Below are 9,793 nucleotides of genomic sequence, written 5' to 3'. Positions count from 1 at the left end.
CTTTTCCAATGGTGTCAAAAAGAAAACTGTGGGACAATTCCTTCACATTTTATAGAAAGTTGTAATGAAGAAAGTAGTACCTAAATTTCAACCAAGCTTAAAAAAAATTCGAGCTGAAAATGCAAATAACTCCCGCCGTAATTAAGTTAGAGCATTAAAACAAATTGTGTGGAACGCAGAAAATTCTACCATTTCCAACTATATATAATATTAATATGTACCAAGTACTTTTTCATCCCCATATTCGGGAATTTATGTGAAAATTGAGCTTAAACTGAAATAAAGTAAGAACTATACATCGATTTTTTTCGAACTGGTCTGGAAATCTTTCCGGTGCTGAAAGAAAGATACCCTGAAAATTTCAGCGGAATTGAAAAGCAGTGGCGGCTCGTGCCTTAATTTAGCGTTTGGGCCCGCTGTATAAAGTTTTCACAATAATATTTATACAGATAAAATGAAGAGAACTATAGTTAGTAATGCTGAGCAATAAAATACGTTCTTTTGCAGTTTCTTTACTTCGTGCGTCAAAGTTGAAATTGGTGGTTTTAGAAAATAATCCACTTTATTATTTTTTTAAATTTAAACAATCTAAATTTAAAGACATCCAACCCATGCAACTAGTAATAAACAACACGCAGCATTAATCAAACTACTACTATACTCTTAATATCAACACGATCACAGTTGATCACGCAGCAGCATTAATTTCGATTTAGCCATGCTTCCTTAGAGCAAATTACGAACGTAACAATATTTTTTCTAGAAACAAACAGTTTCTTTAATTGCCTATATATTCTTCTTTTTCAAAATTAGAATTAGCTTTAAGTTTTATTGTGTGGAACCACATCACAATACCTACTGGTCACATCTCATTCAGAGTTCAATTCTTTTTTTTTTTGCATTTTAATAGAATATGTAATTTTTTAACCGACGAAAAAACGGAGGAGGTTCTCAATTCGACACGTATATTTTTTTTTAATGTATGACCACGCATAACTTTTTACAGAACAGTCTGATTTTGATAATTCTTTTTTTATTGGAAAGGTGGTCCCATAAAAATTTTGAAAAAAAAATCCTACCCTAAGGGTGGGAAAAGGGGGTTGATTTGTTGTTCACTCACAGAATTTCAATGTATGACCACACATAACTTTCTACAAAATAGTCCGATTTTGATAATTCTTTTTTTATTGGAAAGGTTATACCCTGAAGTTGGTCTCATATAAATTTGGAGAAAAAATTCCTACCCTAAGGGTGGGAAAAGGGGGAGATTTGTTGTTCACTCACAGATTTTTTTATATATGACCACACATAACTTTTTACAGAATAGTCCGATTTAGAATATTCTTTTTTTTATTGGAAAGGGTATAGCCTGAAGTTGTTCCTATATAAATTTGAGGGAAAAAATCCTACCCTAAGGGTGGGGAAAGGGCGGCGATTAGTAGTTCACTCTAAGATTTTTTGATGCTGAATTGGGTATAACAAAAAAAAAAAAAAAAAAACCTCACGATGAATGAGATGCAGACTTGTATGTCTCTCGTGTGTACTGTCTTGAGCAGGTAAACGACAGTATCTGCAGAAATGAGTTTTCGAGATATTTGAAGAACTGTGCGCTGGATTCAGTACTATCAACTGGGAAATGTTGGAATGATATTTTTTTTAGCGGAAACCAACTAAGTTAGTTTGTATAACAAAGCTAAGGTACAAACAATGATGACAAAATGCAAAAAAAAAAAAAAAACATAAAATTGCAGTTATAGCCCTTTACCTGCACACGGCAGTGTAGACCTCTCAATCTCTGGTACTTGTGATTAGGGTTAGTTTTCAGTGCCAGTCGTCAAACATTTTTTATATTCAGGATTTGTATGAAAAAATAGGGCGAAGTTTAGTGATGGTGACATACTATTTTTAACCGACGAAAAAACGGAGGAGTTTCTCAAATCGACACGTATATATTTTTTTTTTTTTAATGTATGACCACACATAACTTTTTAGAATAGTCCGATTTTGAATATTCTTTTTTTATTAGAAAGGGGGTATAGCCTGAAGTAATTCCCCTATAAATTTGAGGGAAAAATTCCTACCCTAAGGGGGGGGAGAGGGGGTGATTAGTTGTTCACTCCAAGATTTTTTGATTCTGAGTTGGGTATTACAAAAAAAAAAAAAAAGCTCACAATGAATGAGCTTCAGACCTGTATGTCTCTCGTATGTGCTGCCGTGGGCAGGTAAGCAGCAGTATCTGCAGAAATGAGTTTTCGAGATATTTGAAGAAATGTGTGTTGGATTCAGTAGTACTAACAATAAGAAAATGTTGGAGTTATATATTTTTTTCAGCGGAAACCAAATAAGTTAGTTTGTACAACAAAGCTAACGTACAATAGATGACAAAATGCAAAAAAAAAAAAAAAAAAAAAAAAGAAAGAAAAAAGAAAAAAAAAAAAGAAATGAAAAAAAAATGCAGTTACTGCCTTTGACCTGCCCACGGCAGTGTAGACCTCTCAATCTCTGGTATTTGTAATAAGGATTAGTTTTTTAACCGACGAAAAAACGGAGGAGGTTCTCAAGTCGACCCGTATATATAAGTTCTTTTTTTCATGTATGACCAGGCATTACTTTTCACAGGTTCGTCCGATTTTGATAGTTCTTTTTTCATTGGAAAGAATTTTCCCAGAAGTTGTTCCCATATAAATTTGGAAAAAAATTTCCTATCCTAAAGGATGGAAAACAGGGGTGAGTTATTGTTCACTCACAGGGTTTTTTACTTTTTTCGTGTAAGACGACGCATAACTTTTACAGAATAGTCTGATTTCGATAGTTGTTTTTTTATTGGAAAGAGTATACCTAGAATTTGGTCCTATGTAAATTTGGAAAAAGTCCTTATCTAAAGGTGAGATATTAGGAGTGATTTATTGTTCGCTCACAAATTTTTTATTACTGAGTTGTGTATTACAAAAAAAAAAAAAAAAAAAAAACAACTCACGATGAATGAGCTTTAGATTTGTCAGTCTCTTGATTTAGAGCTCTCAGTCTCTGCATTTCTGCTAAAGCTCGTTCATCGTGAGGTTTGTGTAGTAACTTATTTGGCTCTAGATCAGATAAAGCATGCAAGACAGTATAGTTATTTTTATTAACAGTTGACCGTTCAACAATTGGTTCTTCACTGTCATGAACATGTGCGGGTTCGTCAGCAATTTGTGTTATCGTAGAAATATCGATCACAGTAGGAAAATGCACACGAACATCTTTATACAGTGCATTATTCTTTAGGAGCCACTGCAATGCCACTTGAAGTTTAACTGTATCAATTTGAAACTCCCTAGAATGTTCTAAATTTTCACGACTTTCTACTACGAGCACTAATCCAGTTTGATTAGGTTCAAGCGGAAGTTGTTCCGCCAGCTCGACCACATCCTGAGCAAAAAGGATTGCCTGCCCTTTGCACCAATCTTGGCTCAAACGATTTTGAAATTTTATTATTTTAAGAAATGGCACTACTCTGCAAATAAAACGTTTCTCAATTTCCGATAACTCATCAATTTCTGTAGGTATTGCAGCTACTGACATTTTGTTCCAATAGGCCTGGGGTGGAGTTTTATGTTTTTTAATATTGTTTGAGCATCGTGAACAAGTAATTATATAACCTAAAGCTACCAGTTCGTTAGGCAAAATAGAGCCTAAATTTTTAGTTTGCAATTTCCTACGTTGCTGAGGATACAAATTTTTTTTTGCATATTGAACACGACAAGTCAGCATAAACATTAATTGATTTCTTAAAGTTTTCTGCGTTACACTGGTTTCTTCGCTCGCGAGCTGCTTGTCGCATGGCGCTCAGACGATTAGTTCTCTCCTCGAAAGATTCGTGAAGTACCACCATTGCTGAACGGTTACGAGCAGCATCCAAACGCAGCATACGTTCGTCCTCAATTTCATTTGAAACTTGCTCTCTTATCAGATCTAAACGATGAGCGCGTTGCTCTTCACTCTCATTTGAAAGTCGCTCTCTTATCAGATCTAAACGATGAGCGCGTTGCTCTTCACTCTCATTTGAAAGTCGCTCTCTTATCATATCTAAACGACGAGCGCGCTGCTTATCACCTTCTTGCAATAACCTATCGTTATTGTAGCTTCTCATTCTCGACAGTCTTTCCTCGCGCGGACCTAAACTCTCCTGTGAACGTGTTAATGTAATTCTCTTTCTGTTTGCTTCCAACCTTTTTTCTTTCTCATTAATAGATTCTTCTAAACATCTTTTCCTCATCCGAGCTATTTAATCCATTTTAATTAAACCTTAATAACTAAGTTCTTAAACTGATGTAAGTATACCTAAGTATATATGTTTGTATTAATTTAGAGTTTTTAATTAACCTTAATAACTCAGTTCTTAAATTAATGTAAGTATACCTAAGTAGTTTTGAGTCGGTGCCAAACAATAAATAAACAAAGATCCCTAAATTACCTAAATTTCAAGAAATAACCAAATAAAATTAGCAATGTAATGTGAAATGTCCGGCGATAAACATAAATGTTTCAAAAAATGCTCCCTCTACACGCCATCATTAAATCATGAATACTAGTAGATCGTATACAACAAAAAGTACCTCTCGTTGGAGCTTTGAAATCTGGGACCTCGCACGAGAGAGGCAAACAACCAGTGAGAAAAATCTTCAGGATCATGTATGCAATTAACGGCTACAGTTGTTATGCAATACTTACGCTGAATAATACTATGACCCACAAAACCATTTATTTGAGCTTTTAACAAGATGAGAAATCCTTCTTCAGTATGATGAACAATGATATAAACATTTTGACTGTTTTATATGAGGCAAAAGCTCAGTAGCAGCCAAATACTCGACACGTGCTTCTTCGAGACCACTCGACGACGTTCGGGTTTAACTTCGTGAACGCTCGGCATTTTCCGGCGAAGGGGCGTGTCGCCATACGCCACCGCTGCGCCTCACGCTTTACAAAAATAATTAATTTGCTTGTTTGGCACCGACTCAAAACTACTTAGGTATACTTACATTAATTTAAGAACTGAGTTATTAAGGTTAATTAAAAACTCTAAATTAATACAAACATATATACTTAGGTATACTTACATCAGTTTAAGAACTTAGTTATTAAGGTTGAATTAAAATGGTTTATTATTTTTTGCTTTTCAGTTTTTTTGGCGGTTCAATTTTTTTTTTTAAAAGTTTTTATTGAAATCTTTGTATGCGCTTACTGATAAATCAATATTTTTTTTTAATGCCATTTAAAAATCAAAACACTTACGAATATTTCAACTTTATAAAAAAAACTAGAGGACCCGACAGACCTTGTTCTGTTCAAACTTTGTAAATGGAAAAATTGAAAAATTTCAATAAACTATCAAGTGTTTGAACCTTTTTGTTAACAAAAATGAGTAAAAAGAAAATGTTTTAAGCTGCTTGGTGTCAGAATGCGTATATTTATTACAACTTGATTTATCTAATGCCCACTGAGCAGTTGTTTTATTAACTATTTTTTCTCCTGTACTCGATGGTTTGTTTCTTCAGCCATACTCAAAGAATAAAAAGCGTCCTCAGATATTAAGTGTAAAAAACTAACTACCCATCTAGATCAAACGGAAAATCCCGCTGCAACATTCCCCATATGAAAAAGTATAAAACAATCGCAGGGATATCGTTTAAAAAAAATGATAAAGGTAAAAACAGTTCTCTGAATAAGCGAAAATCACTCATCCCCCCTCCCGATGTAAAATAAACACATTCTTCTACTAAAATGACTGAAAATTGTTGCAATTTGCTGAATGAGTGCAATTTGAAATATTTCGTCAAATAAACAAAAATACAATAAATTACATAAACAGTAGCTTTAAAATGTAAACAAATGATCACGCAACTCTATTGTTTATAGCCAAAGTCGCCAAGCCACCACGTTACTGTAATCCAGCTGATCAGTGAGCGAACCCAACTCCGAACGATTAGCAGTTCGATCTTTTGAACGAAAACTTTTTGAACTTCATATATTGCCTAATTTGTTCTTCCCACCAAAGATAAAGATCTTCCACTGCACTGATGAGAAATAACCATCCAATGTTTAAATCAATTAACAAAAACGTTTCCAACTCGATCCATCGCGCTTCGAAACCATGCTTGCCACAACTTAATTACACAAAATAAGTTTGATCAAAATCGGTCCAGCCGTTTAAAAGCCTTATGGTGACAAACGTCCGCACAAAAGATTTTTATATATTAAGAAATAAGGTCTTTTTTGTTTTTGCTCATATTTCAGAAATCTTTTCGCTAAATGATAATCATTTCTAAAAAGCTGTGCATTCGTTTGCTTATCCTATTAGTTAAAAATATTCTGTTGTTAATTATGTAAAAAATTATGAAACTTCCACAGTAAATTTTGTTTATCTATATATATAAAAATCTCGTGTCACGATGTTTGTTCGGGGTAAACTCCGAAACTACTGAACCGATTTTTATCAAATTTCATACGTATCTGTAATCAGGGCCGATCCTAGCAGGTGTGCAGTGTGCGCCGCACAAGGGAGGCCAAAGCAAGGGGCGGCCGCAGGCCGAATCATAAAGTTCTTATAATCAAGCAAAATTCCTCAAGAATTTCTCACAAGATAACTTATAATAAGTTGAATAAATATGCGGATTTTTAAAATTTCAATTGTCAAAGTATGTGTCGATTTCCTGACAGCATAGCATAATTTAAGAAAAATATAATGTTAGGGAAAATTGTGTTGGTTCATTGTCCATTAATATCTGCTCTTAACACACATGCTTCATTTGGTTGCAAAGTTTGCGACAGAACCGGTAATCAGGCATGGATACAGGGGAGGGGAAAGGCCCCCTTCTGAAGCATGAAATCGTGCCGTCTAAAAGAAGCACCGAGGGCGGCCACTAATGTTTACCCCCCAAGCTTTTATAGACCTAAACAATGAAGACATATTTTATTTATTTAAAAAAAAAGCTATACTGATTAGATACTCTCGCAAGCATTTCAAACAACAAAATATGTAACAAACTCTGTGTTTAACAGTCGTGGATGCGTGGAGAGAAAGTGGAAAATTACGACTCCCTTGAGAGTAACATATATGAATGACGAACTAAAATGATGTACTTTTCCCCCTTTACGACAATTTTTCTGATTAAAATCTTGAATGAACTGCCCGGTTTCATCAGGTAGGAGGACATGGCCCTTGCCCCGGGAAGCAAATGCAGCTCCAAAACGAAGATCCAAAAGGATGCCATGACCTCCTTGACGAAATTAAAGAAGGCTTAAAATTGCGTTTCTAGGACTTTACTTTCGGAAAATTTCGCTGGTTGAACCATCGATCTTAAATACCCAATTAAGTCTCTGATTCACCTCTTCCACCTTAACTTAATCAAACATAGCCTAAAAATGTTGACTCCAAAATCCGAAACGTGTTTTCAGACGACAGCCCTTCCTATCATCAAACATCATATAAAATTGCTTTGGCATTTTTCGAATTTTTTGCAGTGAAGGACCCCGAAATCCATTCGCAAACATTACTACCAAAGACAGTCTCAATCAGCGTCTTTAGAGAAACCCCTAATTCCACCCCCTCTCACTTAACGTATTGAAAAACAAACTAAAATTGCGTTTTTCAAACATCAGTTTCAAGAACTTTTGGGGAAAGACCCCGGATCCCCATTTTCTCCAACGCAATCACTATACCTGAAAATTTCGTTTTTAGACGGTTCCGTGGAGCCACAGCTTCCTGCCTAAACTAGTCTGAAATTGACTTCAGTTTCAAAAACACAGTTCGTGAGGGCACACTGAACCCCGCCCGCTCTTAGTCCCATCGTTATCAAACAATGCTTAAAGTACGATTTTGGGACTTATAGTTCTAAAGAATTCCGGAGGAGAACTGCCAGGCTTATGTAACTTTTCACGGCGCTAGGGCATATCCATCAATTGTCGAGGTGAGGTGAACAAAAGTCTATAGTTATATTTTTCAGATATTAATGTTGAAAAATATCCGAAAGATCCATTGAAACTTTCCAGTTTTGTTAACGTCACCAAAAATAATATAAAATTGCGATTTTAGAAATATCCGCTTAAGAGCTCCAAAATCCTTCCTTCCCAAAAATTGCCTATATTGGATTTCAGTTCCAAAAAATATTTTGGTTCGGAATATTTTCACGTTTCCCCTATTGTTTTCAAATCTTGCCAAAAACGGGTTTTTGAAAAAATAGTGCCGAGAAATTGCCAGAGGATAGCCGCCAGATCCCCTACCGTCACCAAAGACGGCCTAAATTTGCGTTTTAAACTCATATTTCGAAATCTTTCGATGCGAGACGATTGAATCTCCCTCTTGAAACGTCAACAAAGGAGACCCAAAACTGCGGGTTTAAAATTTCAGTTTCGGAGATTTTTCGGGAAGAACGCCGATCCTTCCTAAGCTACGGTCTTAAAAAATAGCTTCAATTTGATTTCAATTTTGAAAGAATTTTAGGAAAGAACTGCAACATTACTTTCACCTAAAGTCTCGAAAAAGTTCCTAAAATTGCGATATTTGATGTCAATTTCGAAAATTTCTCCATGCACCTTGAATATACTTGACTCTTTTGTCCTTGCAACCAAACACAACTAAAGATTAACTAGAAATATTTTTCATACGCCAATTTCGATAATTTTCTTGGAGCAATCCTCCTCCCCTGAACCCCTGATACCTCCCCCCACGCTTCCCCTTCCTCCGTCCTTTCTCTGCTGTCACCGAAGAAAGACTATAAAATGCGTTTTTACGACTAGTAAATTTTGGTATCTATTACTTAAAAGATATAAATTGTACCTAAGGAGTTTCTTACTAAAAAAAATTTGTTCCTTTTTATAAGATTATTCTTCTGTCCCCCCCCCCTTTTTGAATTCGAACTTGGCATGGAAATTTAAAGAAAGATTTATATAGACGTTAAAGCGTAGTCAAAATATGCAAATTACTCTTGAGGGGCGGCACATTCGCTCTTTGCACACGGGCGGCCGATACCCTAGGATCGGCCCAGTCTGTAATTTGGTCCAACTTAAAATATAGGATGGTTTTTATAATTTTTTATTGCTAATAAAATGTTTATTATACATTAATAATGTGTATTGATTGTTTGGTTCTGTAAATTCTTACTAGATGGCGCTGTAAGTTGATTCATCCTTAAAAAACTTTATTCTTAAGTTAATTAAAATTTACAAATGATACTATGTTACGGATATTGATGGTTATCCACAATATCGCCGCAGAAAGGAGGAGTATAGAGGCCACACTTTTCAATCTAAATGTCAAATTCTACAACGTAAATTGAAATTGAAAAGCAGCGGGTAGTTCTATACTCACCACTGCTTTTAAAAACGTATGAGGCTCATATAAATATCGAGTTCTGCAGTTCCGTGAGATCAAATTTGATGTAAGAAATATGGACAAAAATGACGAAATAACACGATGAGAGATGAGTAAATTATATTAGCAGCAACGAAGCTATCTGGCATAATTTCATTTCGCCGTGTACGAAAGAGACCCTTCTGTACAGCATCTTGCAGTACGAAACGAAATCTCGAAAATGACCAACGGGTATATTTTACTAAGGTATTTTCTACGAAGAGCACTTCAACCACCAAAAACAGCTTTTTTTTACATTGTGTCAAAAAACTATTGCGTTCTGCCGATTCTCAGAATTAAAACTGTTGAAAGGTTGTGTAAAGCAGAGATTCAGACAGCTGAACATAAACAAATACGTTTAATACGAAACATGGGGACACACATACAGCAAGACATAGAGAA

This window comes from Uloborus diversus, chromosome 3 (genome assembly GCF_026930045.1).
Source record: "Uloborus diversus isolate 005 chromosome 3, Udiv.v.3.1, whole genome shotgun sequence".
Taxonomy (NCBI): domain Eukaryota; kingdom Metazoa; phylum Arthropoda; class Arachnida; order Araneae; family Uloboridae; genus Uloborus; species Uloborus diversus.
Note: the sequence above shows the minus strand (reverse complement) of the source record.